Source organism: Chinchilla lanigera, unplaced genomic scaffold (assembly GCF_000276665.1).
Source record: "Chinchilla lanigera isolate Chin_1 unplaced genomic scaffold, ChiLan1.0 scaffold00058, whole genome shotgun sequence".
In the NCBI taxonomy this organism is placed as follows: Eukaryota; Metazoa; Chordata; class Mammalia; order Rodentia; family Chinchillidae; genus Chinchilla; species Chinchilla lanigera.
The window spans coordinates 3,253,480-3,263,310 of record NW_004955459.1 but is presented as its reverse complement, the minus strand read 5'-3'; the positions used below and the strand labels follow the sequence as shown (position 1 = coordinate 3,263,310).

Sequence of the window (9,831 nt, the reverse complement as noted above, 5' to 3'; positions counted from 1 at the left end):
CCTGTTCAACATAGTTCTGGAATCATTAGCCAGAGCAATTAGACAAGAGAGAGAAATAAAAGGAATAAGGATAGGAAAGGAAGAAGTAAAATTATCACTATTTGCAGATGACATGATACTTTACATGGAAGACCCCAAAAACTCCCCAAAAGACTCCTTGAATTAATCAACAAATTCAGCAGGGTAGCTGGATACAAAGTCAACACTAAAAACTCAATAGCATTCCTATACACAAACAACAAACAGACTGAGAGAGAAATTAAGAAAACCATACCTTTCACAATAGCACCCAAAAAACTGAAATATTTAGGAATCAATCTAACAAGAGAAGTAAAAGATCTATTCAGTGAAAATTATGGTACTCTAAAAAGGAGATCAAAGAGGATCTCAGTAAATGGAAAAACGTTCCTTGCTCATGGATAGGAAGAACCAACACTGTGAAAATGACCATACTACCAAAATTGTTGTACAGATTCAATGCAATTCCTATTAAACTACCATTAGCATACCTCACAGATTTAGAGAAAACATTTCTTAAATTTATCTGGAACCAGAAGAGACCCAGAATAGCAAAAGCAATCCTGGGCAACAAGAACAAGTCAAGTGGAATCACAATCCCTGACCTGAAATTATACTACAAAATATATTATATTTATACTATAATAAAATCAACATGGTACTGGCTATAAAATAGACCAGAAGATCAGTGGAAGAGACTGGAAGACACAGACACAACCACAAACACACTCAGCCACCTAATCTTCGATAAAGGGGCCAAACAAACTCAATGGAAGAACAATAGCCTCTTTAATAAATAGTGCTGGAAAAATTAGCTTGCTACCTGCCAAAGACTGAAAATAGACCCAAATTTATCACCATGCACCAAACTCAAGTCAAAATGGATCACAGATCTCAATATTAAACCAGAAACACTAAATCTATTGGAAGAGAAAGTAGGTAAAAATCTTGAAGACATAGGGGTAGGCAGAGAGTTCATGAACAAAAACCAAACTACACATGAAATATGTCAAAGAATCAACAACTGGGATCTCATCCTACCAAAAAGTTTCTGCACGTCCAAAGAAATCACCATCAGAATAAAAAGAAAACCCACAAATTGGGAAAAAATTTTCTCTGACCGTCCCTCGGACAAAAGTCTTCTATCTAGAACATATAAAGAATTTAAAAATTTCAGCCCTCCCAAATTCAAAGACCCAATCCAAAAATTGGCAGCTGAGATGAACACACAGTTCTCAGATAAAGAAATACAAATGGTAAATAAATACATGAGAAAATGTTCAACATCATTAGTCATTCGAGAAATGCAAATTAAAACAACATTGAGATTTCATCTCACCCCAGTAAGAATGGCTAGCATTAAGAAATCAACTAAGGGGCTGGGAATTTATCTCAGCAGCACAGCACCTGCCTGGCACGTGCAACGTCCTGAGTTCAATTCCTGGTACCAGAAAAAAAAAAAAAAAAAAAGAAAGAAAGAAATCAACCAATAACAAATGCTGGTGAGGCTGTGGAGAAATGGGAACTCTTCTCCACTGCTGACAGGAATGCAGACTGGTGAAAAAACTGTGGAAATCAGTCTGGAGACTCCTCAGCAAACTAGGTCTAGAGGTCCCATTCAACCCAGCTATCCCCATTTTGGGTATTTTCCCAGAAGATCTGAAAACATCATATCACAGCTATATATGTGCACCCATATTCATAGCAGCACAATTTGTGATAGCTAAATTGTGAAAGCAACCCAAATGTCCATCTACTGAAGATTGGATAAAAACATTGTAGTATTTTTATATAATGGAATATTACTCAGCTATAAAGAAAGATAAACTCTAGGCTTTTGTAAGTAAATGGTCACAACTAGAGACCATACTCATAAGTGAAATAAATCAGACCTGCATGTGTAAGAATCGTATTGTCTCACTAATGTAAGATCTGAAAGAGTGAATAAAAACTAGGAGGTAAGATAGACATTGTGAAATGAAAGGAAAATGCTCAAAAGTAAAGGTCAAATGGGGCGTGAGAAAAGAGAAGGGAAAGAAGGGGAAATTATGTAAGTATATATACACAGGGTAGCTAACATAGTTGTACTACTGTCTTCTATTCCTCTTCAGAAAGGAACAGCTAATGATTACTTGTTTGAGCAATCGTGTATGTCTCTGTTTTCCTGAGAAACAACTTTGAAGATATCAATAAGTAATACAGCAATCATTGTTAATTTCCAACAACTTTGTCTGTAACTCTGTTTTGTTTGTATTGTTCTTATGCTATTTTGTAAATGGATGTCTGTTTGTTAATATGTTTTCCTTCCTTTATTTCTTAAAATAAAAAAATTATTACATAGAAATACATAATCTTTACATATAAAAATAATAACTGGTTAGAAAATAGAATGGCAGAGAAAATCCTATTTATATGGCAAGAAAGAATATAAAGCAATTAGGAAAAATCCAGTAAGAAGCGTGCGAAATCTACCTGAGCAAAACTTTAAACACATAAAAAATAAACTTGAACAAATGAAAAGACATTTCTTGTTCTTAAATAGAATGACTCAACACAATAAAAGTATCAGGACTCCATAAATTAATTAAAAGAGAGAGAGAATATTCAAAAAACACTAAAAAATGACTATCACACATTAAAATATACTACTATAAAATTTCTATAATTAGGAGTGTGGTGCTAGCACTTACATAGATAGGCAAGTCTACCATGGTTTGTCAAGCCTATAAAAAATTGGAACTAATTTTAAATATATACGGAATTTCAGAATATGATAAAAATAGTAACACAAATCACTACAGCAAAAATACACTTCTAAACAACTGATTAGTCATTGGAGAAAAGCCAAAATTGAGCTATATCTCACATCTATTCAAGGATAAATTCCAAATGATCAGGGATCTAAATGTCATCTGAATTCCTACAAGTATTTGGAGAATGCCAGGTAAATTTCTTCTTAATCTGTATGTGGGGAAAAGTTTTCTAACTGTGAGTCAAAATCCAGATTTTCTAAAAGCAATTTTCAAGGGTTTGGGGATATAGCTTAGGAAAAAATCACTTGCCAAGGACATGAAAGTCCTTGGGTTCAGTCCTCAGCATTATTGTTTAAAAGATACTTTTAAAAAAAGATTGACAAATTTGATTAAATTAAAATTTAAAACTGTAAGATTCTGTATGACAAATAAGACCAAAACAGGAAATCCAAATAAAGACATATGCAAAAATAATATATGAAAACAATATTTTTCAAAATCATTTATAAAAGAAATATCAATTAAAATTACACTAAAATAACAATTTCTCATCTATCATAAATTTTTAAAAACATAACAGTATGCTCATAGTGAGACACAGGATAAACTAACACCTTATATATTGCCAGGATGAGAATTAGTACCATCTTTGTAAAAAGTTTTGGATGGTAGTTAGCAAAACTACATATGCTTCTACCATTTGAATCAGCAATCTTATTTTTAGAAATCTATGCTGGTGATATACTTTCAATAATAAGAAAATACATGTGGAGGGGCTGGGGATTTAGCTCAGCGGCAAAAGCGCCTGCCTGGCAAGCGCAAGGTCGTGAGTTTGGTTCCCGGTACCGGAGAAAAACCAAAAAAAAAACAACAAAACAAGAAAATACATGTGGACAAGTTTCAATATTGAAGCATTGTTTGCAGTTGCAGAATACTTTAAACAATCTAAGTGCCATGCATATTACAAAGGTTAAATGAAATATGATATTCACAATAGACTACTAGGAAGTTATAAATAATAAGGAAGTGGGCTAGGAGTATAGATCAATGTTGCTTGGCATACCTTAAAGTACTTGCTTAGCATGAATGAGGCCCTGGGTTTAATCCCTGCACCATCAAAAGGAGGGAAAAGAATGAGGGAAAAACTCTATGAATTGACACAATTTCCAAAATTTATTGTGAAGTTTTTTTAAGAAAGCAAAGTGAAAAAGATTGTCTACTACAAACTGTGTAAGAGGGGCTGGGGATTTAGCTCAGCAGCACAGCACCTGCCTGGCAAGTGCGAGGTCGTGAGTTTGATTCCTGGTACCGGAAAACAGCAAAACAAAACAAACAAACTGTATAAGAGAAAAAAAAAAAAAAAGAAAATACATATACAACTTATTTGAGCCAAAATAAACCACAAAAAATATATTGAGATTTGACACCTACAGGGTATGTTAGGAAATAGATGAAAAAGACAAGGGAAATATGGGGTGAGAGAAAGATACTTTTCTAAACATAATTCTTGGCCCAGTCTAGATTTTGGAGTCTAGTTAGTTTTATGTACTCAAAAAAATAAATAAATAAAATCAACAAAAACTTTCATAAGAACTAAAATTTAATATACAAAGAGCCAGGCATGGTGGTTCATACTTGTAATCCCAGTGCTCTATTAAGCTGGTACAAGAAGATTGCAAGTTTGAGCCCAGCTTAAGTAACTTAACAACTTAAAATTTGAGACCCTGACTCAAAATTTTTAAAAGTAAATAAAAGGGGCTGGAAGTGTAGCTCAGGGTAAGGCCCTGGGCCTCTATACCAAAAAAAAAAAATTGCTAACCAAATTAATGACATAACCACATTGAACAAGGATTAGGGAAAGAACCCAAATAATGTTTGAACAAAATACTAAACTCTAATTAGTAGCATTCCTCCTCTCAGAGGCATAAATTAACACTTCTGAAGTACTTTGTGTACATTTTAGGATTCATCAAATGAAAGAAATTGTGTAAAATAAAGTATGTTAATTAACTTTCCTGTTGCTGGAACTCAAAACACAACATAAAGGAGAATTTTACTTTAGCTCATGGTTTCATGGGCTTGAGTTCATGGGTAACAGGCCCCAAGGCAGGAACATCATAGTGAAATATGTGGCAGAGATATCTGCTTACTTCATGACAGCCAGAAAGTAGATTAGGGAGTACCACCAGAAAAGAAGAGACCAGATATGGTACTCAAAGTCACACCTCTATGTCCCACTCAGACACACCCAGGAATGTACTCCATTAATCTCCTGGGTGACTCAAACCAATCAAGTCAAAATAATCAAGTTTAACTGTCATATTCCACCCTGGGTCAACTTGACACCCAAACATATTTCCTTTAATCATAGTTAATCCTCAGAAATCACAAGATCATAATTCTGCCTACCATGATACAACTGAAAACACAACAATCTCTTCCCAAAGTCTCAACAGTCCCAGCATTTTTCAAAAGTCAGCTCAAAGTCTCTTCTGAGTCTCAAAGCAAACTCTTAGCTGTGAACCTCTGTAAAAATAAAAAACAAGTTAAATGACCTCAAGATACAATGGCACAAAAAATAGGACATAAAAGCAAGACTAAACCCAGCAGCATGATCATTAAGTCCTATAGCTCCATGTCTGGCATCAGGGGCATTGGTTTCTGACCAATTACGTCCATGACCAAAATCATGAAACAAACTGAATTCTTGAACCAAGGTACCATTATATTTCTAAGAAAAACCCTCAAACATCTCTGCTGTATTTGATGCTGAGTGACTATCTGGGGAATTAGGCTTATGAGGAAATATTGTCACACAAAACAGTCTAGTGAAGACAACAAGAGAAAGAGAAAATAATCCAAAATAAAAGCTAAAATACAATAGAAAACCATAAGCTGTATTCAACCTCTTGCCAATCATGACTGCCAAGTTAAAATGAAACATTCAACTATCCAGCCATCTCCAGAGAAACTTGCAACTGTTCAAAATACAGTATCTACTGTTGAATATGCTCTTAAATACATCTCAGATTGGCTTGGTGAAACAAATAAAAGCACAAAAACAGAGAGTAAGAGAGAAGGAAAGAAAGATGAAGCTGTAGAAAACTATTTCAAGGATGAAGGTGGTCAAATATTGTGTGGTATAATGAGAATTGGCCTGGTTGCAAAAGATTTGTTGATTAAGAATGAACTTGAGGGGCTGGGGATTTAGCTCAGTGGCACAGCACCTGCCTGGCAAGCGTGAGGTCGTGAGTTTGATTCCCGGTTCAGGAAGAAAAAAAAAAAAAACAAACAAAAAAGAATGAACTTGAAACTGGATTTAACATGCAAAGACAAAGTGACAGAGACTATTAAATACAATAACAATGTTCCTATTCAGATTCAAAAGAGAAATACTAAATGGAATGATGTATTAATGAAGTTTATATTGTAATTCAGAATATTTTTTTTAAAAACCCACACTAACTTGAAATGTGGCCCTTACCTCCCCTCAAGGTACAGGCACACTGAAGAATGGAGAAAATGTGGTGAAAGGTCTCTAGATTAACTGAACAGGCAGAAATGCCTGAATGCCTTGTGTCTCTTTGACATGCCAAATGGTTTTAGGCAAGGGCAAGTGAATTAAAATCATATGTAACTGTCCTACTTATTGTCATGCCCAACGGGTGAGGCTGTCACCAACAGCCAGTGAGAAACCACCAAAGAACAAAGCCATATCCATCTGTACCACCCATTCTGAGAAATGTGGCAGCACTCACATCTGCCCCACCCATTTGGAAAAGCACAACTACACTATCTCCACCCCCAAATTCCTCAAGGCAACAACTCCTCCCCTCCTCTTTATTTTTTTTCTTCCCTCCTTTTTAAATTATTTTTTCTACCCTGCTGATTCCACTCTCTGAACTAACTCAGCCTGCTCCCAAAGGAGGGAATAAGTAGCCATGGTCAACACAGCACCCTCCCTGGGGTCTCTCTCCCCTCTGCACCTTTAACATATATGGTGCCTAGGACAAGGTTCCCCTCTTTACAGAGACTTCAAGCCCTATCTTGAGCCCCTGGTGTCTTAAGGAGCCACCCTGTGACTTTGGCTTCTCAGATTGTGCCCCAGATGCTCCCTGCCAGCTTCTGGTCAGGTAAGACTTCTCCCCTCTGCCCTCTGAGCCTGTAAGACTTTTCTCTCTGTCTCTAGCTCCCTCCTGCCTGCCTGCCACAGCCTCCGTCATGTGGTGGGGCAGGGGGATGCAGAACCCAGTTTGAGCCCAGGTGAAGCAGTCCAGGCCAAGCACCACTGCCACCATGTGACTTTTCCCTCACCTAACTCCCTCTTCCCCACTACTGTTTGCCTTGAGGCACACCTCCAGGACCTGGCCATGGATTGCTGAACCCCAGCTGCCCCACCCCATGTTCCAGTGCTGGGCTGTGGGTCCCAGACCTTGCAGCCCAGCAACAAGCACCCATGCCCAACATGTCCAGCCCACTCTTCCCTGAATCAACTCACTGCCCTCACAGCCCTGGCAGCATAGCATAGTTGGTAGATGGTACCACCATAGAGGCCAAGGTCCAATCGGCACTCATTTGCACAGTGAGACCACAGCACCTGGGCACAGAGAGCCACCATCTGGCATTTAGTAGCTGCCGCAAGCACCTGTGTGCACAGCCCTCTCTCCACACAAGCATACCCAAGCCCAGCCTGGGTAAGAAAAATTGGGGCCTGCACCCTCCTCACCCCACCCTGTGCCGCCAGCCCAACACACACAGCAGTCCACACTCCTGGCCATGCCTCTAGCATGTTCACAGACATGGCACAGCCCCAGCCAATCTGTGCCATGCCATCCTTGCCATCCCTGCTGCCATTACACTGCAGCTGCCTGGCTCCATGAATGAGCTTGTCTGCTCCCGGCCTAAGCCTACCCAGGGCCACCTTCTGAAGGCCTACCACTGATCATAATGCTGTGGGCCCCTGTCATGAGGCTCAGGCTACCTGGCTGTATGTAGTTTCTCAAACCTTCCACCGTACGGTCTCCCAACCTCCACCTTACCACACATCCAGTCTGGACTACAGTTTCACCTTACTCTCTTGGCCTATAACCCTCTCTACAACCTCCACAAAGTAGTGAGAACAAGAGTCCATGTTCCTCTCTCTCTGTTGGACACCCCCCCAGGTCAGCTAGCATCTGAGATCTTTCTCCTCAAACCCTTAAAACCCCAGTTTTCCTCCAGCTCAACAAAAGTAAACTTTAAACCTCTTGATTGGAGGCCACCCTTCCCTCCAAGAGGTTAAATTAACAAAGCTTAAAATCGTTTACCTTTAACATGACAACAGTTATCAAAAAGCAATTTACACTTGTGCTTTATATATGCTAAGACCCATATAACTGATCTTCCCTTCTGGATGTTCAACAACTAAAGTTTAGAGACCAGAAATAAGTAACTGAGCTAAAAAAAAAAAAGCCAATATTTTGGTCTTGGCTCTCCAAAGTCAGTGGAGACCCCGGACATGAGAGAAGCATTTCTAAAGGATTCTACAACTTTGGTGAGTCACCCAATCTCCTGAGCAAGGAGACTGCTGGACCGCAGAGGACAGAGATCAGCAAATGTGCAAGTGCCAAAGGAGGGTCACCAAGAGAAAAGTCTCCCATACTTTCACAGAAAGCAACGTAGTCAACCAAGACCATGACCCATACTGATAGTTGACACTGACAGAGGAGCTGAAAGGTTCTGTACATGGTTCCAAAAGTCATGCCTCAAGTGGTTTATCTGACCTTGATAGATAGCAAGAGGATTTGGACAGGCTGGCCTTAAACTTACTGTGTAGTCCAGGCTGGCCTCAAACTCTTGGCAATTCTCCTGCCTCAGCCTCCTGAGTGCTGGGATTACAGGTGTGCACCACCACACCTGACAAGAGGTCAACTTATATTAACACAGGTCTCATTTTAACTTGGTCTTAAACACCCACCAGAAAAATATAATCAAAAGAGATAGATAATTTTTTCATCTGTCTATGTGCCCTCCAAAGTAGCAGTTATTCACTGTAGAGGACACCTCAACTGGTCTGTCTCCTAAAAAAATTAAATTAAATTAATGACACAAGCCATCCTCCAAAATCAGATATCCTGACAGCAGCACATGGGGATACTTGTGCAATTATAAAGGCTAAATGTTGTGTGTACATTCCTGATACTTTTGCTAATATCTCGATGAAGATATTAAACAAGAGGTTAATGCCGTGTCTGATTCTAAAACTCCCTGGACCTTCTCCTTACCCTCCTTTTGGGAAGCTATTACTGGCTCTTCCTGCTAAAACTATTTTTTGGTTATATTCATAACAGCTTGGTTGATTTTTTTGTTTGGTTCTTGCTTACTTAACTGTTACTTTGGCCTTGTCTCCTCCAGACTTAAAGCTATATGACTACTCAAGACAAGAGCACCTGACATCTATTGAGAGTGCTTAGATAGACCCTCTGGAGAGTGTCTCTAACTGCCAGTCACAAATATGACTCCCTTCAGCCTGAAGCAGCCAGAACAGTCATCACTCCTTCCCTCCTCATGGCAGTTTGAAATACCTCTTCAGATGAAATATTATACACAGCTAAGTTAGGTAAAATATTATAGGTAGTCAGGTAGGACCGATTGACTGGCCCTCTTGAAACTCAAGACAAAAGGTAAAAACACACCACAACTGTGGCTGGAGATGCAGCAGTCACAGGCCAGGCCTCAAGATATCAACAAAAGGACCAGGCCTATGCACTACCCAAGGGATTACATAAGCATTTTACTTTGGCAAGCAAGGTCTTATAGTCCAGCTTTGTATATGCCTTATTTACACTTGCTTTAAAAACACCATCTGGTGGACTTTGATTCCTTTTTTTTTTTTTTTTACAAAGAAAAAATAAAACAAAATTTCAAAGCAAGGTAATAGGGTAACAATGGTTAATACATTGCATATTATTATCTTTAAATTAGTTACTCAGAGTAAAACATATAGACATTTAATTGTCCAAACAATACTAGTTCAAACCTTTCTTTTCAATGAACTAAGAGAAATTAGTAGTACAAATAT

General features: G+C 38.5%; 1 pseudogene; it reads left to right on the top strand.

Moving 5' to 3' along the window:
- Positions 1–5,706: 5,706 nt before the first annotated feature.
- Positions 5,707–9,831, top strand: part of LOC102006747 — an 18,667-nt pseudogene continuing 14,542 nt past the window's right edge.